The following is a 27,525-nucleotide window of genomic DNA, read 5'->3' on the forward strand; positions in this document are numbered from 1 at the left end:
CTTTTGCATTATTGCTAGCGGTTCTCTGAGGCAAAGATCACACTCCTTTCAAAAAGCTGTGAATCAAGAGACTCATAAGGATGATGCTTGAGTGAAAACGTATTGATGAATGAAAGATCAGACAAGGGAGAGGAGATTCCAGGAGTAAAAATTACAAGCAGATTTTCAAATTTTCATATATATTAGTGTTTGCTTTTCTTTATCTTGTGGATACTAGCATATGTTCTTTTTACTTTTGGTCAGATGAGTCTTGGGAATCAAAGTGTTTAGATGATCTATATGAAGTTTATTTAATGCTGTTGGTTAGAGTCAGAATGTCAGGGACCTGTATTGACTTACAAGTAAGATCAAGGGAGAAAGTCCATCAGTAGAGCAGTGGGAGGTAAAGCACTATCAGGAGAGAATCTTTACTATCTGAACACTAGGTATCATAGTTGTTACAGAAAAATACTGAAGGGCTTTTCTGGGAATATAAATTAGCAACAACTAGCCAACCAGATCTAACACAAGATTTACTAATGATTTGCTCCTAAAGAGTAAGCTGTTCCCTGAGAAGATGTGTTCCTATCTCTTCATTTGCAGAGATGTGTTCAACTTTCCAGAACTGCTAAGGTATTGTTTTCTTTGTATTCCATAAGTTGTGATAATTTTGAAATGCAGTACCTAATTTTTGAAGCCGTTTGTATTATTACAGGTAGGTGATTAATATTCAGCCAAGTGTAGTTCAATGTAAGATGTATGGAAAATGCTGAAAATGTTTTCATTTAAGGCTTTGTAATAGTGTAAAAAGTTACTGGGTTGGGTTTTTTTTTTACTATAAACATTTTTCAAATTTTGTGTGTGTGTGATAGAAGCATCACTGGGAGCAACCCATTGCACATCATGGAATGATGTGGTCATTTAGGCTTCCTTAATGTGACTTTACCCCCTTAAAAATGGATTCTTAAAGTGATATTTAGGTCTGTGGTTCCGCCCCGCCCGCCTCCCCCCCCTTCTCTAAGCTGTGTTTTCTTTGACTTATTTGGGTGGAAGTAGTACACATAAAACTGATAAAGAACGCAATTACTTTTTCCTGGAGATAATAGGGAATTGAACAAAATATGTCAGGACTCAAACAGAAGATTGAAGCATTTCAAATATTACATTTGGAAGCATGAACAGAACATGTACAGTAACTTCTTTGTATAAGAAGGACCTCAATAAACTGGAGCAAGTTCAGCGGGCCACCAAGATTGTCAGGGCTGAGGGACTGGACCACTTGCACTATGAGGAGAGGCTGAGGGAACTAGCCTGGGGAAAAGAAGGCCTTGTGAGGACCTAACAGCAGCCCCCCAGTACCTGCAAGGAGCTTATCAAGAAGATGGAGCCAAGCTATTCCTGGCAGTGCATGACGTGAGCATAAAAGCAAAGGCATAAACTGAAAGAAGAGAGGTTTGGACTGGATATAAGGAGAATCTTTTTCACAATGAGGAAAGTAAAGCAGTGGAACAGATTGCTCAGAGAGGTTGTGTAGTCTCCGTCCTTGCAGGTTTTCAAGACCTGATAAAGTTCTGAGCAACGTGGTCTGACCTCAGAAGTGACATTGCTTTGAGCAAGGGGTTGGACTAGGGAAGTCCTGAGGTCTCTTCAACTTGAATTATCTTATGATCTTTAATGTATACACAACAACTACTCATGGCTGTCGTCCGAGAGATTAATCTCCAGTAGCTCTGTAGAGCACTATTTGTGTGGAGAGGGAACCTCTCCAAAAGAAACAGCAGTTAGAGCCATGAAATTGAAAGCTGTACTCATATTCCTGAAGAAGAATTGTAGCTTAATCACACAGACGTCATAGAGTTGGTAAACCAGAGTACCAATTCTTCCTTTTCTTCTGTAAGTTACCCTTCTCTTTTGGGATAAGCATCTGCATCACTTCCTGCTTTGCTTGTATTTTAATCATAACGGGCATGTGAATTTTTCAGATTACAACAAAACTTCATTAAATATAGTGTGGTCTCAAATAGAATTTTTTAAGCTTTTACAACCACAGAAGATGTGTTAGAATATATCAATCATGATATTATCAGACTAATGCTAATATCAAAACGCTTAGTGAATTCATTCAGTAAAAGAAATGATATAGTGACAGTTGCTTCTCTCCTGGAAGACACTAAAATGTGCTTTTGTTGGATGTCTATCAGACATGTTGGTGATCTTTGTAAGATAGTCAAAGTTGCTGATCATTACAGCTATCCAGCCACACAGCCATGACTATGTCCTAAACAAATAAACTTTAAAAGTACTGAGAATTTAAAAGGGTCCAATGTATAAAATGATGAGCACACCATAAAAAGAAACAATGAGAAACCTTACATTTCCATGTTCTGTTCAGCGCTTGGCTGGTTTGCTGTGTTTTAATGTAAGGAGAATCATGAATTGAGCTTGTCTTTGCTGTACAGTCATAGGCATAGTGGTTAATCTGCCTGTCTCCTTTCTATGCAGCTGTTGAACAGGCAACTTTGCAGAAAGCTTGGTGGCAAACCATGTAGAGCCTTTCCAGGAATGGCTAGTGGTCTGCTAAATCATCCAGCAGTGGCTTGGCATATTTAGACATAGTCTTTCACTGTGGTGGCCATGTCTTAGGCTTCATTTGTTTCTGTTTGCAGATAAACTGCCCAGAGAACAAGTTTAATATCCTTTGCCTGTGCTTCAGAGTGAACTGTACATACATACCTCCTAATGAAGATGATGTCTAAACAGTATGTGTGGAATTCACCTCTCCTAACTTAATCTGTGTAAAATTCAGATGTTTAGTAATTGCCTATATTTCCTTTGCAGTCAGTAGAGGAAGAATACAGAAATTTGTCCTAAAAAAGCTGCATAGACTGTGTTAATGAAGAGGTGTCTATAGAGAGCCTAGATGGTTGGCTGGCCATCTTCAACTTAGATGAAATTATTCCTTTCTGATGTATGTGGGTTTTTCACATACAGACTCCCCCACTGTTTTTATTTTATTGTTCTTTGACTTTTGATGTGTTTACAATTCTAATCTGCCTTGCCTGTAGCTCTAAGGAGATATGTATTCTTTAATACGGACTATATTAACTTGGTGCCCTATCTTGAATCAGTGACTACATACACACCAAGGTGATGACGTATTTTGATAAACTAACTAAAAATGCACTAACAATACAGTAAAAGTTGTAAATAAATAAGATTACTTGTTTTGTGTTTCCCCAAAACACAAGAATATTCTTGCTTTCAAGGCTGGTCCTGGAATACCTTTCATCAGTACTGTGTCAATTTTTCCAGCAGTGTGTTCTGTTTTAATTGTTGTGGACTCTTGCAGATTTTACCACCTGAAGGAACTTCTTAACAATTAATCTGGTTGGATAGGACTTAGGTAGCAAAGTTAAAGACCATATCAGAAACTATAGCAATCTATACTACTTTCTTCCTGACGACATTTAGTGAAGACTCTCACTCCTTATCTGTCCAAACCAACCTACGCATATTTTGTAGAGACCTGACAAAATTATCTCTTCTCATGTTGCATTCTGTAAACCCAAACAGTTTAGTTCTTGCCAGAGATGGAGAGAGGGAGGAAGGAGTTTTAAACTCTTTAAATAGATACCGCAGTTCTGTATGTCAGAAAAGTAGACAAAGCTCCAGGTCTTTTCTTTTGATAAGGTCCTCATTGTGTAAAGTGCTAAAAATGTTTATGAGGTTCCATAGCATTTTCAGATTAGCCAGAGGTTGCACTGCAGAAACTAGTCAGCCAAATCTTCACGGGCCAATTTATTGTGATGCTATTCTTTCAATATGTCTTCTCCTCATTATCTGGACCACAGCAAGAATCTGAGGGTTGGTTGTTATTTTTTAAAAAAAAAGGAAACAACAAATACACTTCAGTACTAGTCCAACAATTCATGTGACCTAGAGGTCTCTAACTAGTAAGATAATATTATTTACCTATATCTGTTTATGACTTATTCCAGTTGAGTAGTGCCCTGCCGGAAGACAAACTAGGGGAGAAAAAATTTTTTCTGAGTAAGTATGAGCCATCAAGTAGGCCAAGATTAGATAATGAGGCCTTCAACAGCCAGTAATGGAATAACATTAAGTCTTCTGAGTTCACTAGGCAGTTGGATGTGCTAATGGAGGTACCATGCTGGGAAAGCATACATCTGAGTTGGAATTTCTTATGAGGGGGTGATTGCACATTATGATATGAATAGCTACGCTAAATGCATGGAAATTTTCTGCCAGAAAATTAAGGCCCCCTCTACCAGATAATGGCTCACTGGAGGAATGTAATAGTGGTGAGGTAAAATCTGAAAACAGATGATTTCCTATTTAATAGTCCACTGACTTTCCTCCTAAAGTCATTGTCTCCACCATGATGGCTATGGTCTTTATTTTCATTTTGTAATCAAGCTCAAGCTGTTTTGGTATGACTTGGGAAGGTACTTCTTTGTTGTTAGAAAAAGGCTTAATTCATTGAAGTATTATGTTTTTCAGGTGTAGTTACTGATTTCAGTTGGATTTTCACTAGTGTGCCTGAATAGATATTGCATAATACATGAAATTGTTTTATTCAGTTTTGCCATCCATAAATGTCACCCTGTCTTCAGTATAAATTTCAATATCTTCTGGTATCCATTTGTGTCTCCAAACATTTAATATTTCCTGGATAGTTCTAATATATGGTTCTGCTATAAAGGTCTACGTAATTTTTTTTTGTGATTAATTAGTAAGATTTTAGAAGGATGAATTCATTAATGTTGCTTCTGACACTTGGTAAAAATTATTAGTGTTTATAGTGTACTGTGAGCAGATATATTATTTCCAAAAATGAAAAAAAAACCAGAACTGATTAAGAGGTTTTTCTTTGTAGTGCTAACTGTCCTCCTCACTCTTCTGCTGATATTTCTGACCAGACAAATAACTTTCCTATTTTTTTCTCAACTACAATAAGAAAAGCCCTACTTTTCTGGGAACTGCTATTCTGCAAAAATTTTCCATTCTATCATTCAGTAAAAGATGTTTGGAGGGAAAGGCATAAATAATCTGCATGTATCAAACAATACAGAAAAATAGATGTTGTCCAGAGTGACTGGAGGAGATTATCTCTATATATTGTACACCATGCTAAAGCCGCTGCCCTGGTTTCTTTATAAAACCTACCCCTGAATCGCTAACTGAAATTTTATTGTAAAATCAGAATGATTTTCCTTGATTTACAATATAGGGAAAATTATGATTAAGAATCTGTAGTTTTCAGAAATATGTGTAGCAAGGGAGGACTTGTATCTAGAGCAACAAAAAAGGTGAATCATGAGACTTTGATAAACATAAATATATAGAATCATAGAATCATTGAATGGTTTGGGTTGGAAGGGACCTTCAAAGCTCATCTAGTCCAACTCTGCTGCCGTAGGCAGAGCGATCTTTCACTAGATCAGGTTGCTGAAAGCACCGTCCAACCTGACCTTGAACGCTTCCAATGATGGGGCATCCAGAACTTCTCTGGGCAACCTGTTCCAGTGTCTCACCACCCTCATTGTAAAGAATTTCTTCCTTATATCCAGTCTAAATCATTCACTTGTCTTAAAATCTGATGTGAGAACCTCTTTTCTAAAAATTAAACATTCACAGGTATACTAAATTCAAAAGTCTAATCAAGTCGTGTTATAGAATCATAGAGTCATAGAATAATTTTGGTTGGAAAGGACCATTAAGATCATTGAGTCCAACGGTTAGCCTAACACTGCCAAGTCCACCACTAAACCATGTCCCTAAGCGCCATATCTACACTTCTTTTAAATACCCCCAGGGATGGTGACTCCACCGCTTCCCTGGGCAGCCTGTTCCAATGCTTGACAACCTTTTCAGTGAAGAAATTTTTTATGTGTGTATAATGTGTCCTATGTAAACATTTGAGTGGAAAGGGTTGTAAAGTACAAAGTACTTTCAGAAATGTGAGATGTGTACCCCTTTGTGGTCCATACAGTTTCAATTCTGGTACCTGGGTGCGCCAGGTACCTTTCCTTCTGGTGCCTGCAGAACTGTAAACTGGACCAATGAGAGCAAGAAGTAGCAGGTGCGCAGCTCCTTTTTTGACTGTGAATTTCTTGCTAGAGCAAAATTACTGCAGAGCATAGGACTATATTACAGAATAAGATAAAGTATAATCTGCATAAGTTCCTTTTGACTTTTAGTGCTTCATTTTGGATGCTTCTCTATCTTGGGATTGTAAACCCACTAAAATAATTATCTCCTTTAATACCTGTATTATTTTTCTCCTACCCTCTCTCTCTAATATGTTTCTCATGCCAATATTTAATTCTAGTTTTAAGCTATACCTACTTTAAAAAATGCAATTTGAATACTTGGAGTAGGTTTTTGAGCAGTATCATCTGTGCTGAGGTAGTAGAGGTGAACTGTTTTCACAAAGAAAAATATTCAGTAGGCAATAGACTTCTTTCTAGAAGTAAATCTTCAGTTACATTACTGCTGGCTTTATGATCGCAGTCTTAGCTTTTGGTTGTTGTGAAAGCTAGTGATTTTACTTTGGAAAAATTGGATTTATTTGGGGATACCTGACTGGTAGATAAACTATTTATGTGTCTATCTGATAAATATAAACAATGTGCAGAGAAGTAAAATAATTTGTACTTAAATGACCATAAAGCAACAAGTTCATTCATGGAACTCTAATGGGTATCAATTAAATACCCATTAGTATGGATCCAGGATGCAGAAATGAAAGTTGTGTTTTCACAATGGCTTGACGAAACTTATGAAAAATCCCCAAATAAAGAATTAATTAGAGTAAATTTACTATTTAAGCTACTTTATTTGAAAAATGTATCTCCCTTTTGTTGGGATTACTGATTTGGTTTCTCTTAGGCATTATGATTATTTACTGATTTTTTTAAAATAAGATGATGCTTATGAAACTGAGATGATCTGTTCTCTTTTCTACACACTGGTATTTCAGAAAATGGCTAGAATACTGGTAGATTTAAGTTCTAAGCATTCACTTAGTACTGCATTTCATGAACCTAGCTTCATACACTTAAGCGAAGGAATGAAAGATAAAACCACCCTGATATAACATGCATACTGTTCCTCCTTGGGGAGTTGAATTTCACCATGTTTTTGGATTTAAATGCTTACATTACTAATAATTGCTTTGGCTTTTCTTCAGATTCCTGTTCTTTACAATCGAGAGGGAATTGTTAAAAAAGGCAGGTGTTTCTCATGAGATAAAGAGAAGATAAAGGAATAAACCAGACTGAGAGTTAACTTTACACTCTGCTGGTCGACTGGCAGCTGGGAGTGGCAAACTTCTGTTGTAGGCATTTCCTATAGTGCATTGCCCTCTTAGCAATATTGCTTTGACTGCCACCGTAAATATCCCTATGGATGTTAATAGATCACCAGAGATGATCTGAGTTTTCACCAGGATCACCAGTCATTGAAATAAGTTTCTAATGCCGCAGTGACTCCCTTTCATCTGACTGAGGGAAAATTCTCACAGGAAATCCATATCTAGGTAATAATAATAATAATAGGAATAAAGCCCCAAACAGTTTCACCTCAAAGAAGTCTGAGAAAAAACTTTTTCTAATGAAGCATTAAAATACATTCTCACTGAGGAATTATTTTCTTCTCACTGGGAATATTTTAGGTAAAATAAAAGCATGCAATATTAAAAATACTTGGAAAAGGATATGAAAGTATTTTAATCATCGTGGGGAAGAAGATGCTTTCTGTAATTAAAATACCAACAAAAAAGAATCCCTGTAACCTTGGCCATCCTGAAACTGAAAACACAGCATATAATTTATAAATGTTTATTATACTGAAAGCAAATTCTGGTTTATGACCATATTGAGCTTACATAATTCTTGATGGAAGTTCAGACAGAGAATTACCCATAGTGGTAAAAGCATTGACTAGTGTGTATTTGTCACTATATATATTCACAGCTTGAATTTTGCATGAACTGAACTTTCTTTGCCCTACAGCAAGTTTTAGATTTTACAAACCATTCTACTTCTGGCAATGCATAAATGTGCTTCTGAATTCCAAAAATAACATAGAAAATTGCTGTATTTCTTATGTTCTGCTTAGACCATTATGAGTTGGCACTGAAGTAATACGATGGATATACTCTTTTTGCTGCCAGTAGTGTGAACCTGGCTGCTTGATTGATTCTACTTTCATTCCATCATTACAATAATATAAGTAGTACCTGGAGCACTAGCAGTAAGGAAACCTTGTTTCCTATGGATTTGTGTCTCCTAAGTGATTAAGTGGTGTGTAAGGCAGTAACAGTTGTCACTGAATTTTTTAAATACAGTTAGGGCATCTCTCCTGTGTGAATTCTCAGGAAGTCAAGACTGATGAGGCAGCCATTTCCTGAGGGATGCATTCAGCCAGGCTTCTCTTCTTTGCCTCCAGGGAAGCATTCAGCCAGGCTTCTCTTCTTTGCCTCTTTTCATCTAGGACTTTCATATTTGTGAAACCTCTATCCTAGTATCACACCTGGAAAAATGTAGAGCACCTTTTCTAACACATTCCCCTCCACTGCTGTTGCCCTTTCTCTCTTCAACCTACCTCCTGATGGCTGATCACATAAGAGCTGGCTAAGAGTGTTCATCTGTATTTTCTCCTTTTTATTCTTTTCTGTGTTTTGAAAAGTTATGCCAGATATTTTTAATGTTATCTATAAAGCCATTAAAACTCACTTTACCACTGTCTACATCGGTGGCTATTTCTTGAACATTGCTAGTACAGTATGTTAAAACAGAGAAGTGGGGTAGAAGTGCAGAGAAAGAGAGATTGATTACTTAGATGTTAAATGATTATACAGTAAAACTGTCTATTCTTTTTTTCCCCCACAAAAAACCAAACCAGTAAAAACAATAATAATAAAAAAATTAAAACCTAAAACCTTAGCAGAATATATGCAAGTTATCATTGGCTCAGTTAAGCATTTGTGCTAGTGTTTTCAGTATTCCTCCATGTACAAAGATCTGTTCTAGTCTCTCCTGACTTGAAAATGTCCTTTTTATAGTATTGTGTATTTGCTAGCAGCTACCAGATGTTTAGTGTTAGTATTGCTTTATCGGTTCACTCACAGTCTTGCAAGTGTCCTAATACCCACGATGGTGTGTATAACTATCATACATACCGACTACAGCTTCAGTCCTTGGCAAATTTGCTGTAACTGATAGTAATGGTGCTGTAATTGTTTATCTATGATACAAATATTGAGGAATAATTCGTTTCTTACAGTCTATTAACCACTAGAGACATGTATTTAAATTTTCAGAACATTTAGAAATGAGTTAAATACCATTTCTGTACATAGAAATAAACTCCATACCTTCTATTACTGTTTATTGCTTAATTTATGGTATTTCATATAGCAGTTAATGGTCAGAAGGGTCATGCCTCACTTTAAAATTTGGGGTTTGTTTGTTAATGAAAATACCATCCCCCCCTCCCCCAGAACCCAAACATACAAAAATTAATTAGCGTATTTTTCTACTTGATTTATTTAATTTTCTGTTTAATCCCCACTGATTATGAAACTGTTTTCTTCGATATTCATAACACGTGCCGTCCAGCTCCCTTGCTTGCTATGAACTTGTAACCCCCTTCAGTATGTGATTGATGAATATAAAATTGAATCACAGACTACAAGAAAGGTGGCATGAACATGACTATACAGACATGATCTATATGTGCAGTCTCAAAAATATATCTGAAACTGGAGTTTTCAGAAACTGACTTTGAATAGGACTGGACTGCTTTCCAGCATGCCATGATTTGAAGAAAACTGCCTTTGCAGGATCAGATTTATTATGTTCAGAGAGGAACAGTGTATACATATAACCTCACAATCATTTGATCACTAAACTAATGACTTACTCTGTCCTGAAGAACCTGGCAGTGGCTGAAACCAGAGAGGAGAGGAGTAAAGGTTGGCAAATTGGCAAAAGAATGCTAATTTGAAGCATACACATTTTAAGACTTAAAATGTGCTTTAACAAAAATTTGAAACCCAATGATGATTATTTGTAGGAAATCATTTATATGTTAAATGTATATTAGAATTTGGGTCCATTTTTGTAGGATTAAATTGTATGTATATTTTCAGTTTTTACCCTATATTTCTGAGGAACATACTTTTAAAAATCAGAATTGATAGTTGACAGAATAACTTGACCACACAAACTTAAAGAATGGTGGATTTCAGGAGCATGATAATAAAATATCGAGTCCTGACAAAACTAGAACTGCATGTTCTAGATTTTAAGGTTATTTTCTGAAATCAGTTCTGTATAATAACTCTGGTTACTGTGTACTAGAATGTGGCTTATGGCTATGTATAAGGTCCAGACATCTACGTGGTTGTTTAGGCACAAGTCTGCTGATGTCAACAACCTCTGAATTTTAAATGATATTTTCTTTGTAGACTTTTTTAAAACTCTCTGTGATTGTCTTTCATTTGTGCTATAGGCTGTGAAACTGAACCACTGGTTAATTTGTGAGTTTTCAGAAGATTTTTTAAAATTATTTTTGCCACAGCCATAAATAAAATATTATTTAAAGATAACTTTACCTGGGAGAGATAGGAAACAAGAAGAACAGGGTGATTGGCTGGTGCTTTTATGACAGTACAGATAGATTTTAGTGTAGAATATGTATCATTAATATGTGGAATTTCCATTTGTTTAGTTCATTATAAACATTAAATTAGAAATTACTACTAGAAGTCAGCTATCCCTATAGACACAACCTCCCTTAAGACAGTGCACAAAGATGTTATTCAAAACTAAGAATAATTATTTATGTCTAAATGTAAAGTGGGTATCTAACGGAATCATAGAATGAGGGGTTTTATTAATAGACTGGTAGGTTTTGTTCACAGATTTGAGCTTTGAAAAATTAAATAAATAGCTGAAGCTATGCACCTGGCAGGATCCTTTCCAAAAGGATAAAGGGTTAATTCCTATGACATATCTTTGGATCTAGTCTAAAACATTGTCTGTCTTGTTTCAACAAAGGATATTACAACCCCCTCTGTTGGACCAGAGTTCTGTATGATTAAATGATTTACCTTTTTCAATGCATTTTTAGATAGCTATCTGGTACAGATGTAAATACATTTTAAATGCTAAATATTGTTCAGAGAACAGCAAAAATTCTGTTCTTATGTCTAACAATGTAAATATAAAAAATTCTGCTACTATATAACAGCAAGTTTGCAGATGATACCAACCTGAGTGGTGAGGTTGACACGCCTGAGAGACAGGATGCCACCCAGAGGGACCTGGACAAGCTGGAGAAGTGGGCCGAGTGAACCTCATAAGGTTCAACAAGGCCAAGTGCAAGGTCCTGCACCTGGGTTGGGGCAACCCCTGGTATCAATCCAGGCTGGGGGATGAAGGGATTGAGAGCAGCCCTGCCGAGAAGGGCTTGGGTGTCCTGGCGGATGAAAAGCTGGACATGAGCCAGCAATGTGCGCTCGCAGCCCAGAAGGCCAACCATATCCTGGGCTGCATCAAAATAGATGCAGGAAAGTTTATCCAGTAATTTGAGCACAGTTAAGAGTAGAGTTAAACCTTGTGTGTCTGGCAGATATATAAAGGAAAAATTCAGTTTTTGCTAGGGTTGTTCTATTAACAACTTCAGTAAAAAAGTAATATGAGCATGGTGAAAACATCTTTGGAGTAATATTTTTCCATCTGATATATGAAAAATATTTAACTAATGTTAAGCAAGTAGAAAACTTTTTACAGACAAAACTGCAATTGGATATTGGAATTTTAATTTTTCTCCTTAGAAATCACACACTATCAGTTTAGCTTTTACTTTTTGAGGGTATTGTTTTTCTTATTCTGCTTTGCTCAGAAGTAACTATTTCACTTTGAGCCATTACAAGAAAAGAATTTCTTCACTAATTACAGCACTTTTCTACTCCATGGCCAGATTCAAGAAATAACTGTTGTATGCTGAATAACCCCTTATGAAAACAATGTCCAAGGAAGACATCCAGTCCTCATTAAATATAGTTCTGCTTGGCTGCTCTGCACTTCTAATAGGAAATGAAGAACAACTGTGTGATATACACTGTTGGTTCCTTTGTAGCAATATGTCAGTGATATTCCAGCAGTTAATGAAAGTCAGTGAAAAGGGATAGCTTCTGTAAGTGGTGCTTTATTTTTTATGCTTTAAAAAGAACTAGCTGCATTATGTCCTTATGAATTGGTTGGAGCTGTGTTTTGATAATAAACATGCAGTGCATATGAGCATACAAATAAGGAATGAAGTATGACAGCATAGAGTGTAAACATCCATAATTGCTTGTGTAGACAGCAGAAGAATCACAGGTGGTTTATGGTGATGACTGAAGCACCTTCAAATGAAGACAAGAGATTTTTTAACTGGTAAAAATTAATAAGAGTGCTGAAGGTAATAAATAGTCAATATACAGAAATTATTCTGGCATTTTTGAACAGTAAGCTTAAGTAAAATATATAATTATGCAAAAGTTCAGTATTTTTAGTGTTTTATGCTCAGCATGGTGTTTTACATTTGGCATTTTTAAGCCCAGTTAGCTTTTGACCTGCAAAACTGTAGATGTCCTCCTCATATTTTCTTCCCTCAACTGAAGGAAGAAAAAGGTGAAATTATAAGACCTGGAAAATGTTAATATTTCTGTCCAGAATCTTCTAATACTAAATCCTTTTTCTCTTATGTTGCTTTAGCTTTTATTCATGGTCATCTACATTGAACACAGTTGTTCTCAGACAAGAGTAGAATGTTTGTATTTCGACTGTTCTTAGGTAGCACTTGGAAACCAAACTTTGATTTTATGTTTTTAGGAGGCTAGAGTCTAGTAACTTAATTTTTTCATCCACACCAAGACATCTAGTAATTTTCTACCTACTCTCTTATACTCCACCAGGCCTCCCATCTGCCAGTCAAAGGAGGACATGAGTTTTCTCTATTTCCTGGGTAAATGGAGGCAAAATTGTCAAAAGGAATGAGTTGTCTGTCTCTTTACAAATGAGTGGCTGAGGCCTTCTGAGGAGGAGAGGTTTCCAGACTTTAGATGCCTGTGTTATGGAGATTCCACACTTCCTCAAATATTTAAGTCTTAAAAAAGACTAGGATTTCTTTTTGTCCTGAGCAGTCGCTACTGGCTAGCTCAACTGGAGTGCTGGCTAAGATGAATCGTGCTCTGAAATGTCTCTGTTTCTGTGCCTTGCGTACAGAGTTGCATAAGGCATGTGGATTCCATTTGGAGGTCTGGGTGCTTAAAGGTTCAGTGTAATGATACTGAGTATTAGAATAAATATCATTTCCATGGTTTCTAAAATTTTAGAAATTCAGCAAATTGCTTGGCTCACCTTGGGAGAAGTATTTAAGAGGATCCAATGAATTAGTCAAGTGGCATGTTTAGATAATTGAATCTATTCTATTCAAGAAGGGTAAAAATCTCAGTTTCAACTTTGTCTAGGAACTGATGAAAATAAAAATAGAGGAAAGCAATTACATTAAAGAAATCTTACCTAATAACTTGGAGATGATAGCCTGTGTATAAGCTTGGAAGAACTTATTTCTTCACAATATTCTCACTTATTTTGTTGGCACCATTAATGAATTATATTAAAAAAAAAAATCAGTGAGATTTCACAGAGAAGAGCAGCTGAGGCAGCTGCTTGTTACAGAAGATCTTATAATATAGTAAAATCACAGTGAATTTTCAGTATATGTTCAGAATATACAGCAAACAGAAGAAATAATAAGGTGTTCACTCTTGAATCCTCACAGTGAATTGCAAAGTTGAGCATCACTGAATGAAAGATAAAATCTGAAGGTAATTAAATCCTATTTTGCTTTATTTATGATTTGGCCAGGTGAGAGAAGTGTCCTGTCTGAGAATGTAGCTATCATTTCTGCACTGAGTTTGAATAGATAAAGTTCAGTTCCTTTTTTCTCTTATTCCTGTGAGGGAATGGAAACATTTTGATATATGAATTATTCAGATATGTTAAGCGTGTAAGGAAAGAGATAGTAATACTCAGATCTAAAAAGTATTTAGGATTTTTGTTCAAGTTTTAGTGGAAAAAGCTTGCAAAGAGATTTTACAAAGTGAATGCGAGTAGAGAAGTTACAGCATGTACTAAACCCTCTAGAATAATGGCTCTGTTGTCTCCCATCTCTTCAACTTGCTTTCATATCAGCTTGCAACTTTTTGAACACCAAGCCTGTGTGACTAGATATTTGCAGGGTCTAAGAGGCAGTTTCCTTGGAGATTAGTCCTCAGGTGGGTAGTTAGTGACCTTGGTTTGTGATGTTTAATGGAATTGGAATGCACTTTAAAAATGGTTCTCTTTTTTGACAACCCTTTATTAGCAGCCAGCAATTAAATGTATTAAGAGCCCTTGTTCACACTCTTTCAGCCACAGAACACTAAGGGACGTATATGTTATAATTACAATTATCCATTCTCCTCATTGTCCTGCTGAGGAATGCAACTGTAATTCTGGCAGCCAGACTACACAGTTGGCTTGCTGTCCTTGGACTGCAGATGTCTAATTGCAGGCAACCATTTCATTTCAAATGGCTCATTAAAGCAGAAGCCATTTAGCATTGCTAACATGGATCTGCATCCATGATTATGCATTTAATTAGAAAAGTGCAAGCTTTTTTCCTTTGTAATCTGGATTTAAAAAATTTCTCCTATGTAATCTATTTTGGAAGAACTTGAATGGCTTAATTTATTTTTTTTTTTTTGCAGTGCTTAATATCTGTGTTATTCATCTGTGAACTTGATAAACTAGATATAACCACATTGTATGCATTTGTGTTTCAGAAGTGTTGCATGTTTGTGTAGTTTATCTAGTTTGAATTTTCCTTAATCCAAAAATCATTTATTCTGCCACTTTATTTGTACCTGTAGCTAAAACAAGTTTAGGTATACAAGCACCTCTGTTGACCTCACCCTGAGAAGCTACTAGTAAAGTAATAAGATTAGCTTAACCCTTCTGATCCTTTCTCATTTCTTTTAGCATTATAGGTAAGAAAGGTTTCCAGTATAAGCAGGAAAGAGAATCTCCTTGAGTCCTTTCTTCTTTTCTTGAGCTCTGTAGCTTATTTATTGTCCATTTGTGTGTATGCATTGACATCACACTTTTTGCTTAACATAGCTGGGACCCATTTAAATTGCATTATTGATAGAGTTCCTTCCTTCTCTATATGTTGTACATATGACTCTACTTTTCTAATCCTCAGTTCACCAGTTTTGTAGTGTTTCAGTCAGTAAATGTAATCTGGGGGGTTTGCTGAAGTTCCCCCCCCCCCCCTTTTTTCCATTGCAAAGTGTGAACTGCCAAATTTTTACATTTGGACAGATAAGCACATTTGCACTGCAAGCAGAGATAATGGACTCTCATACTCTGCCCCCCCCCCCCCCCCCCAAAAAAAAATTAATCTTCTCTCATTACTCTTTTCCGAGAAAAATTTTTTCTCTTGCACTTTACCTTTGTGCATCTTAATCAGTTGTTCCAAAGATCTCTAGCATCTGTCAATCTGTACAGTATCCCTTTCCTGAGACAGTTACCTGTCACATTTAGGTTTCTATGTGATCCTAGTGGCAAGTCCCTTCCAGATAAGGGCTAGGGAGGTGTGCTTAAGTAAACATGTGAAAGAATGTCAAAGGAAACAAGCCTCTCTACAGGTGCTCATTTCCAAATATTGCTAAAATTTCTCAATAGAATGCTGCGCAGTGCTTTGAATTACAGGACAGGACTGGGACAATCTGAACTGCTGGCTCCAGAATAGGGGAGGTCAGGACAGTAACGTTTAGGAAATGTGAAAAAGCTTCTTGCTGTCATACTTTGGGTGGCTGCAAGGAATATGAATGAGTTTACAGCTGATGAGGCCATGTACACGCTAAGACTGTGAAATACTACCTTCTAACTCCTATTAAAAATGAAAATGATTATAAGCAAAGGTAGGATGTCTCAATGGGCTTTGCATCTTCATTTTCAGAAATCTAGTTAGCTTCTCCTTTTCTTAAGATATGTCCTGCATCTTCTTTTTGTTTTGCATAGTCTTGAAGTAAATAGGAAAACACAAAGTTTTTGAGGCAAAAAATGTTAGTTTACCTTTTACTGCTTGGATTACAGTAATAAGCACAAGTGTGGTTTCTGTTCTGCCTGGTCTATTACAATTAACATAAAATGTTTTATTTATTATCCAAGTACTTTAGATAACTGCTAAATGGGACATCTCCTGTTCCCTTTCTCAGCTCTCACAGTGAAGAGTGGACAGGATTGAGAAAACTAGTACTGTGTTCAGCTGCTGCTTGTTCACAGTAGTATCTTTGGAGTATTGTTTGATCTGTTGTTTCTCATTTATACATCTGAAATCGCCCTCTAAAAGAAGCAACACGTATTTTCAACCCTTTTAGAAATGGAGCACCTGCTGCAGTTCACCTAGAGAGCCATTTGCTTAGCTGAGGCAGAAATCCGTATTTGTGGATCACCACAGCTGTGAACCATCCTGTCTAACTTTTAAAATGAATACAATATTATCCAATGAAACAGTCTGGTTCCTTGGAGCTAACTGTGTGGATTAGAACTTATTGTAATTATATAATGAAGGTTGATTTGTATCACAGAAATTACAGAGTATGGTTTCCATTCAGATCTTAAGTTTTAAAGTTTGAAGTGTTTGAAGTTTTTCAAGAGAGTCTTCCTCTCAAAGTAGGGTATGCAATGTAAGCTAAATGTCTAAGCTCCCTCTAAACTCAGGATAACCAGATGAATCACTGTTTTTAATTCATGGCTCTCTTGGTAGTTTTTATATGGCTAAAGTTACGTAAATTAATTCTATCTCAAATGGTTTTTTAAAACTCCTTTTTTTGTGATGAATCAGGGTTTTTTTTAGTTCTCTAAACCTACAGTTCACCAGGATCAAATGGTTTAAAAGGCAGTACATTTGGAAAATATCCATACGCAAACCCACATGTGATTATGTACATCCGAATAATAGCTCTGAAATCTTCAGAAATGTGTATTTTAAGAGGTGTTCAGTCTTTAAGAGGTTTTTCCATATATTTACTGCTCTCTAAGGATAATTTGGTGGTTCAGTTTTCTTTTTCTCTCTTCTTTTTAAGAATGTAACAAACAGCTTGAAAAAACAGTCTCTCAGCAGATCTCGTGCTAGTCACAGGCAAGAAAAAGGCTGGAGCCTCAACATATACTCCCTCCTTTAGCAGCAGTGATTAGATAGTATCTGAGTTAGTTTGCCTCTTGAAAGATACTTTCACTTCATATGTTTTGCCTAATGTTAGTCCTTTAAGAAAAAAGAGCAGTGCACAACTGTCAGTTTTAGTGAGTTGGATTTGTCTGAGCAGGATAACAGTTTCCAGAGGAATGTGAGCGTGTGGTAGAGTACTTTACAATCTCGCTTTGCATCTCAGAAAGTTTTCTTCACTTGGCCTTGCTGCTGCTGTTTATTTCCCTGAGGAACATCTGCGAGAGGAACTGTATTTGTCTCTGAAGTACAGAACTGCTTCCTGGGTTTATTTTTCCCATCTTTTATTTTTCAAGCAAAAGTCTACATTCTAAATTCCTTCTGTTGTGTTAATACTATACACTGCTTAGTGGATTGGGGCAGAGATGGTGGCTTTCTCAGAATTTTAATATATAGCTAGTTAGGCAGGTATAGTTTATCCAAGGAGAATCTAGTGATGATATTTTACCAGTATTCCAATCTGATAATTTTGTTTGGATTTTAACAAACTGAAATTATGTTAAATGCTTATTTTGTTTACTTTGTAAAGAAAAAGTAATTGACTGCACTTACTTCTGGAATTTAAACTAAATGTATTTAAGTTGCATTTGGTTAGATAAAGTAATGACTGGCTTCACTCTAGAGGCAATTTTTACCATTTCCAGGGGAAGATAATGGAGAAAAGCATTTTGTGATGAAGAGGTGCATGTGGAAATACTGTCCAAGGTCTAAGCTAAGAATGTTGATGGAAAAGGTATAAAACTGGCTGTTCTATCTAGGGCAGCCACTCTTTTCAAGATTGCCCTGCAACTAGAAACAGGCTAATGAGAGATATTCTGTATCCCTGTACTGTTTCTCTAATTTCTCCTCAGCAATACTGTGTCTTTTCTGACATTGGTTGATCCAGCAAACATTATCCCTTGTATAGTGGCATTAAAATGAAATGTGTGGTTTTGCCTTGCTTCTGATGCACTGGCATCTTGTGGACTTACATTCTTGTTATAAACCTAAGTAACTTCATGATTATTCCATGTCATGTTAAATGAGAATGATCATATATAGCTGCTTTATTATTAGTTATAAATAAAATGTCATCTCTGGCAGTGGAGCTATGACTGAAGAGATTTTTAAACCGCTCTAGAATGTATGTAGATCTTAATCAGTCTTCATTAGTGTAGTTGTCAATTTATTTACTACAGATTGCTTTTCTTTTTCCTCTCCTTTTCTTGAAAAGGTGGAAGTGACACAAATCAAATTACAAGGTTATACATATCATTGAAATTAATCCATCTGATCTTCAAGCACCTATTATACAATTTTGCAGCTATTCATATTTTTTCTTGAGTGTTTTTAAATAGAAACTTCCTCTTTCTTAAAGGGCCACTTTCCTTATGCATGACTATCCCTAATACAGGTAGCTCTGTACACAGAACAAGTAGCAATTCCGTTTTTTGTTTTGGTTCCAAGTTTTCTTTTTTTACCTCATTGTCATCTCTTTTTAGATAGAAATACATATGTTCCTGTAAGAGAAAAACTGGATTCGTGACTGTTTGAGTTCCATTTCCTGATTCCCAGGCTCTTGCTGGGTACCCTGAGAGCAGTCAACTCATCAATTTACAATGTAGGGATGAACAAGGTTAACAATTTTCTCCCAGAATAGGAAGCAAGGTTTCTCATGTATAAGATGCATTATTCTCTTAGGGTATCTAGACTAAGCCTTTTCTCTTGCACTTCTGTTAAGGGCTTGTCTTTTACAAATTTTTAAGTTTCCTTATTGAAAGATTTGCATTGTGTCTTGTTTCTTTCTAGTATTTAACATAGAGGAAATGTGACACGGCACTGTAGGGCCTAATGCATTTTCATTTTGGGTGTTAATGATGTCCATCGAGCCAAGATTTGTATTTATTTTAAAAATGTAATATAAGTTCATGATTTCTACTACTATTTTCTGGTTCTCTGACTTCCATTTTTTGTCTTTGTGTTTCTCTGATAACTTACAGCAGGCTTGTGGCTGTGATATCCTACTGCCTATTGATTTAAGGACTCTAATTGAAAACTATTCAGCAAACACGGTTTTCAATTTACTGTTTTGCCCAACTATGTTTAGGTGCCAGGGGCTCATTTGCAGCAGTTGATGGTTAAAGATTTAAAAGTGAAGCTGCATGTCATCTAGGTATACTTCAGTAATATGCAGGGTTTTCACCAAGGACTTGTCATATATCTTACATAACCTGCAGGCTAAAGTGTGTGTCTGTGCATTTGTGTCTGCATGTGTAACCACAGGAAAGGAAAAGGCAAAGAATCAATGATCTCAAAATTAATTAAAATCAGGAAGACTTTCCCCCTGCTAACAGGATATTTAGGATGAAAATAATTGAATGAGCTATTGTGGCAAATGCAATATCGATTGCTCACCAAGAGCAGCTCCGTGAAGACTTAGATGAAGATTGATAACTGTTTTTTAACAGTTAGAGCCAACGGCAACCATTCCCATCTCCAGTTTGTGTGCATGTGTGCAGTCTGACAAATGGCTTTCAACCCAACCCTTTATTGACCGCTATAAAAAGCTATTATCTACCATAAATAAATGGCATATACATGCTGCTTCTCCCCTCTTCTTCATATCTCTATAGTTGAAAATGCTTAATTTACGATTTTTCAGTTCCTCATACTTTAAACGTAGTAGCTGACAGTCTTTCAGGGCAGAATGATTTGTTTGTTTGTTTGTTTCAGGTCAGAGGTGGATTTTTTTCTCTCTTTGAGTAAACAGGGTCAGGAGTTGCACCCTGGAATTAGAGACAAAGTGAAGATAAGGTTAATATTTTCAGAATAATAATTAAATGGAATGAACTTGAAGATGGCACCAGGTTTTCTCAAGTGATCACTGGAATTTAGCTACAGTATGGCTACATTAGCAAATGAAGAGGCCCAGTGGGGGCAGCCCCATAAAGCAAAGCTGTTGGTGCCAAAACCCTGACTATTCTTATTTCACACTTTTCTATTTTCAGCTATTTTGCTTCAGACCTGACTATTCTTATTTCATACTTTTCTATTTTCAGCTATTTTGCTTCAGACTATCTCTAGTCCATTCCTTCGGACAAAGCCAATTAGCAGATGGACCACATAAAGTACAGCCCTAGATCACATCTTTCAGTGAATTTTGTCTTAAAAGAGCCTGATTCATGCACTATGAGACTGCTCCATGACGTGAATCAGAACACCGGTATGTGGGAACAATCAGGAGAGTCACTTCAAAAACTTGCTGCTGATTGAGAAGAAAATCTGTGATAGACGTTTCAGAGTAATGGAGCCTTACAAAATTATGGTGAGAACAAACCTTAATGAAAGGAGAATGAGTGGACAAGTGTTGTTTTTGTTTCGGTGAGAGACTAAACCAAAAATAGACATAGAAAATGCTATAGACAGAAAGGGAAGTAAATAATATAGGCTTAATACTTGTTTAAAATATCAAAACAAGCCTGTTGAAAGCATTTGCCTTTGAATCACATTAATTTGTCTAAATGTTTATGAAAATGGACTCTTATACATCAACTTATTCGTGGAAACACACTTGCAAGAGGAAAACAGTTCCACATCTAGAAAGTAAGCAGTTCTTTGCAAAACATAATAAAAAGGGATGAGAATTGAGAAATGCTTAACAAGTACTTCCGACCTATGCTTTGGCAGTCTTGTCCTGCTAATGGCTCTGGCATCAGACTTAGCCGTTCCTGTGTCGATGTTTGTGGTAAGCTAGAGCTCTGTGAGGTGAGATTCCTCAGTTACTACGCTGTATTGACAGATTGGTTCTTCTTAGATCTTTCAAGATAAAGGGCTCACACAGAAATAATTCTCTGCAGAAATAATCCTTTTCCATCACTTTCTTTCTGATGAATCTGCAAATAGTTGTACCTTTTTGGAACTTAAAGGCTTCTTGTGATTTTTGTAACTGGATAATTTTTTGTTCCATTTTTAATTAAATATTAGATAAAAATTTGTAAAGAAATCAACTGCTAAGAAATTTGAGAGATTGAAATATCTACCTTTTGAGCTTTAGATTACTCAGACCTTCCCTGTTTTGTTAAAATATGAGATGAAATAGATAATCATGTTAAAATGAAGAAACTACTGTCTTGTAGACCTCATTTGTATGCTGCCTGCTGCCTCAAACCATTTATGATCATTCAGGAAAGGTTTTCCTAAACAACCATGACATTTCCTGCACACTGTGATATCTGAAAATTTCTTCATCAAGGGCAGAAGTTAACACCATGGATTAACTACTTCAGGAGAAACAATTTTACTCTATGAATGTGTATCATTCCACTGTCCATGAAAGTTTGTCTAGGAAATAATAGATGAAGAAAATAAGATAATAAATTATTAACCTGTTTTAATTTACTGTTCAGGATTCTTTGCGAAACAATCAGTTTCATTAAGACCATAACATTAGGCATCTATGTTAAATATGATCCTTTGTGATTTTAATTTTGTGGCAGTATATTTTGAGTTCGTTCAATTTCTGGGGGGGCATACAAATATTATATTTTTTTACTGTAATTTTTCCATACCTGATCAATAATCACTTCCACTTCGTTTTAGAGACAGGACTGATGTATTTCTTTATATTAATAAAAGAGACTTCCAAATATAGCCTTCTTTCATTTTTTTAGAGTTTTGTCACACTGTAGCCACACAGCTGAATATTTTCGGAGCAGATGTATCTCTTGGGATAAGTATTTGAGAAAATTTCAGCTAAATCAGATTAGCCAGTTCTGGGTAGAGAAGTAGGGCAGAAATATTATGTTTCCAGCATTCAATTTTTTGGTTTTTGCAACCTTTCCCTAGAAAAGTGCAAGCATTCCCTATGTTAAAGTAGAAGCTTGGAATTTTGTGGAGAGTATCAATGAATTTTATGTTGCTTCCACAAGTTAGAAGCTTTTTACTGCATCTGATGCAAATGCACTTCTGTAATCCTCATGGAGCAGGATTTTGATCTGTCCTAGCTGTACTGGACTTCATATGTGTATCTGTGGGATCCTGTAGAAAATACACTCTGTGGTTATATAAATTAAAACTTGCATGTGTACAAGAGAGGTAAAGCTTACATCCTTACAACCATTACTTTCTATGTAGTAAACACTGAATTTGTAAAGATTTTTCTTAATTTTTTTTTAATATATATCTACATGTATTACAAAAACATGTAGAGTGTGTTTTGTTTGTTAGGTAGGTATTTTCCCACAGAAATGTCTGCATGCTTTACTATGTATAATAGACAGAACAAATTATTTCCTTATAACTATCCAAAGCACCAGTTACTCTTAACACCTCATGAAAATAATTTCTTTAAAATATCAACATACAGTATAGAGCCATAAATTATAAAAGTATCTTCATAAACTCTTACCAAAATCCATCTTTTGATAATAATTAGATTTAGTTTTCCATTTTTAAGTTGTCTCTTGACAAAACCCCCCATCACACTATTTGGCAGTCTTTGGAAGAAGAAGCCAAGAGGTAATAAAAACTAAGGGAGTGTGCCTATTGCCTTGTAAAGAAACCTGACACTGCTTTGAATTCTGCTATACCTAAATTATTTTTTTTTTCAGTACAATCTGATTAATATGGTGCTTCTTTGGGCTAATTTAGACAAGTGAGGGCATATAAGACTGGCTTAGTACAAGTGAGGATCCCTCTAAAGGATGGTGCATTGTGTAGTGCTGAGATAGCTAAAACTGAGAAACAACTTCAGGATCAGAATGCACAGAAATGAGCTGAGTGATAGCAGCAAACTGAAAACTTGTACACTTTAAACTATTAACACTAATTTTTGATCATACTTTCTTTGAAGATGTAAGAAGGAATAGAATTCTGTGAAATTTTCTTACAGGTGCAGATGAATACTTGTACTTTTATGCTCTTTATAGAAAAGGGTTTAATTGAATGATCCTCTTGCTGTTCTCTCTTAGAACTCTCAGAAACTGTAGAGGAGTGTCAAAGAAAGTCTAAAGACCTGGAATAATTGATGAGGCTTATCACATTTGTACTTACTTATTTTTCCTTCTAGTTTATCTGTCAAAGGCCATTTGGCTAGTAGAACTGTTTGTGAGTATGAATGAGAAAACTAGAAATCCTTGTGTTACTGAGGTTAAAGCAGAATGTACTTGAAGATTTCCTCTGTCTTCTTTCTCTTCTCCTTTCTTCCCTATGTAGTCTGTAATTTCAGGTATGGGGAACCTTCTGGAATATAAAGGGATTAACATCTCTACAAATAAGATGAATGGTATGAAAATTACAGTCTTAAATCTTGCTAAAGCATAGTTAAGAGGTATTTGTACACTTCAGGAAAAATAAATCCTCATCAGATTAGTCGGAGATATGCAAAAAATTTGTTAAAAATTCTGCCTCAGCTTGGACGCATTTTTATTTTTAAATGTAGATTTAGATGTAGTGCAGAAATTTGACTGTTATCCTGACGGATGGAGTCCTGATGGAGTATTGAAAAAGCTGGAAGTATATTCAGTTTTCAATTCCTATTTTTGGTTTAGTAATTGTGATAATTATATACTCTTGGTTGGCTTTATGATATAAATATCCTTTTGAAAGTGAACTGTGTTTAGAGAGAGAGCTCCAAAATTTTGGGAAAGGATCACTGGGCAAATTTGGATTTTGTATATTGCTACAAATTTTATTGGACATACCGAGATTCATATATACATCCAAAATTCTGATCACTATGAAGATTGTGGTTGGTTCTTATCTTGACCAAAACAGCAGCTGTGTCTAACATGATAGCAAAATTATTTTGAGTTGTTCTTATTAGTAAGCCTGTATTTCTTCTAGCACTGAATTACTACAAGTGACTTCTAAGTTTTGAAAATTTCATATGCATAAAAACCACCCATATAATTTTTCTTTATCCTTACTTTGTTTATCTGTCTATCCTTATTTTCTTTATACTTTGAACTTTTGTGTGCTTTGTTATTTAAGGAGTTCAAAGTACCTATATCTTCAGTTAAGCTTTCAGTGTCAAGGTACCTCTCAGCATTAGCCATTGAGGTTCTCATTAAAAGATATTAAGCTTTTTCTGAAACAACACAATTTGAAGCTGTACTTAAATTAGGTAATTTTTTGTGGGCTAATATATTAGAATAATGGACAGTCTAAGATTGCTGTTTTTATAAGGGCATTTTTAGAAGATAACCTGGAAAAGTAGTGTCACAAATCAGAACACACCTTTTCAATCACTGAATAAATTGACTTAGTATAAGCAGATTTTAATCAAAACAAAATGTGTCTAATGCAAATATGTCTGAATGTATTTAATTCTGTGTCTACTCTGATGGTGAAACTGGAGTCAATTTATGAGAATCCGATTATTAGAACTAGCATCATAACATGTTAAAAAGTTTATTCTGAAAGCAAACCCTAATTAATGGAGAACTTCATTGAAACAAAAAGCAATTATACAGTGAAATGCAGTTGGTGGAGGCACAATTGCAAAGAAAAGAAAATGTAATGTTACAAGGTCACTTTGCTCTTCTGTAATATGTCTAGGCTATGATCTGCATATAACATACAAGTTGATTAAAGATTATACAAAAATGAAAAAAACCAATGAAGAATTTAAAAATGGATATGCTTCCAAAACTAAAAAAAGAATAACCCCTGAAATATCTACTTTCTAAATCTAAACAAAAGATTGATTTTCTAAATAACAGGCCAGTGGTCTCTTTTAATAATTTTTCCTTTGGGTATTACTGATTTTAAGGAGGTGTTAATTGAAAAGCAAAAAATGTACTTATTTAAACCAGAGCCATAGGACATAACTTAATAAAGGCATTATAGAAGACTGACATAAAGCAGGATTGTGTTTTGAAACAAATATATACTCTTTCATGGGCTAGTTATGTTTTACACTGCTTAATAATTTGTTTTCTCCTGCAAACATGAACTTTGCAAGGCTGTACATGTAATGTTTTTTGCTGAGGATATTAAAATCTGTGTCATTAGTTCTTTCTAAGGAGAGAGAAATGTAAATGGAGCTTGGTGAAAGCAGGAGAAGGCAATTTATTATGAAGACTCAGAACTGTTTTGTCTCTGCATTTCAAAGTCATCAATATACATTTATTTTTGTCATTTTATTTAAAAATTTGAAGGTGTAAAAGCTCTGAAATCCTCAAACATTGTGAAACTTTTACAGGATACAATAACAGAATATGTAGGGATTCATTCTTTAGAATGCTTTTTGTCTTAATTTTTGATCAGATTTGCATTTAATCTCTGGATTATTCTAACTTTATGCCTCTCTAGTTGTTTGCGTTGTCAGGTGTACTTTCGCGCTGCATGTGGGTACAAAGGTGTTCAGTGTGTATGCTGAGTAGGATCTTTCTGTAATTACTTATGAATTGCTCATGCAGAGGGACTTTTCATAGAGTGTGATAAGTCTTGAATACTGAGCTAATATAATAGTAGCAGACAGCTCTTTATTATGGATGTGGTTGATGGAGTTGCAGTGAACACAATCATATTGATTTTTGAGCGGGAGAACAGATGAAAGGAAATAGACTACCAAAGACCAAATAATGACCCATTGTTCCTGGTAATTAGGTTTTTGCTATCTGTCCTTAAGGTATATAAAAGAGCATGATGGGTTTTTTTATTGCAAAAAATATTATAGCACATACCATAATTTCTAAAGTTCAGAAGAAAGGTTGAGAAAGTACTTCAGAATAACTTTCACCTGAAAAATTTACATTTGTTTTTAAGGATATATAGAAACCTAACATCATAACACATCGTTCCTAACTGTATATTATAAGCACAGTTCTTCAAGTGCTTATGCAGTCAGACAGCATTTGCTATTGCAAGCAGTACACTGAAATTCATTTGCTTCTTGGATTAGTAGAGTTTATGACATGATGGTACATTTACAGTGTCTTATGAAATCACACTTTATGTAGTCTTGTTAGTTAGAAGACAGAAAATGGGAGAAAATAAATTTCTAAAAAATATCATTATAGAACTATTTTTTTTTGGCCTAATTTTTTTTCATACAGTTAACAGTGTTTATTTCAGATAAATGTAGATGACCATATAGGCTGAATTATTTATATTGGGACCTTTTTCCTCTTTCTGTGATTGGAAAGAAGTAAACCACCCTGAACACTTGTACATGGCAGTGACAGATAACCTGTTCAATAAATGGTTAATTTAAAAATAAGTGAGAATGAGAAGTTGATCAGAAAGTTCAGGAAATCAATCACAGCTTAACCTTACATCAGAATAGCAAACCTTGTGTAGAGGGACTGGCTTTGAAACCAGACTGTCATCCAATCAAATTTAAACATTGAAAAAAAAGATGCATTTCTAAATATTCTCAGACCCTTTCTACTTATTCCCTTAACTGAAATTTTCCCTCATACTTAAGATTTAAGCTTTTGCTCCACAAGAATGACTAAGTGTCCTTGTCAGAAAACATAATTCAAAATTTTCCTGTGCACTTCAGGGTGCATTCTCAATCTTTAGCATTTTATTTGCTAAAATGAAATTCAGATCCTGAATCAAAGGTCAAGCAGAAGAGAGAAATACTGCTGCTGTTCTTATTTCAGAAAAACCTGTGTTAAAGCTACTTGCTAACTACATCTCCTGTGTTAATTGCTGGCAAAATTTCAAATTGTCAGAAAATTTCACCTCCAGTAAGTTAAAATCAAGCTGCAATAAGTGGTTACCTGCCTAATGCATTTTCAGATACTTCAAGGTTCTTAACACCATAAATATCCTATCAAATTACATGATTATCTGAGATTGTTTTGTGAGATGAAAAAAGTTCTACCACTTCAAACTTTTATGCTGGGAAATATGTTTTTATTCTGTCAATAAAAAAATGCATATTCTTTCCTATGTAATGACAATGTAATGGCAACAGCATCACTATCCTTTGGAGTGCTTTTCCTATTCTCTTGTTCTCTTGACATTTTCTCAAAATTTGTAATTTTTTCATGTTCCACTTTGCCATTTCTCTGAGAATTGGAGATCAAACTGTGAGGCATTGAGGCAAAAGAGGAAGATCTTTTCCTTTCTCTCTCTGTGTAAGACGAGGAAGATCTTCCTTTCTCTCTCTGTGTAAGACAAAATTACACTTTTTCCAAAAAAATTGCCTAGCCTATTAAAAAAAGTTCTACTTTTTATAGATTTCAAAAAAAAAAATTGTTT

At 35.3% G+C, this 27,525-nt stretch overlaps 1 protein-coding gene across 1 annotated transcript in view; it reads left to right on the plus strand.

Moving 5' to 3' along the window:
- The window catches only part of GRIK2 (glutamate ionotropic receptor kainate type subunit 2), a 454,779-nt gene that overhangs the window by 197,460 nt on the left and 229,794 nt on the right, over positions 1-27,525 (plus strand). The window lies entirely within an intron of this gene.

The sequence above is a fragment of the Aptenodytes forsteri genome, unplaced genomic scaffold, assembly GCF_000699145.1.
Source record: "Aptenodytes forsteri isolate BGI_AS27 unplaced genomic scaffold, ASM69914v1 Scaffold171, whole genome shotgun sequence".
Classification (NCBI taxonomy): Eukaryota; Metazoa; Chordata; class Aves; order Sphenisciformes; family Spheniscidae; genus Aptenodytes; species Aptenodytes forsteri.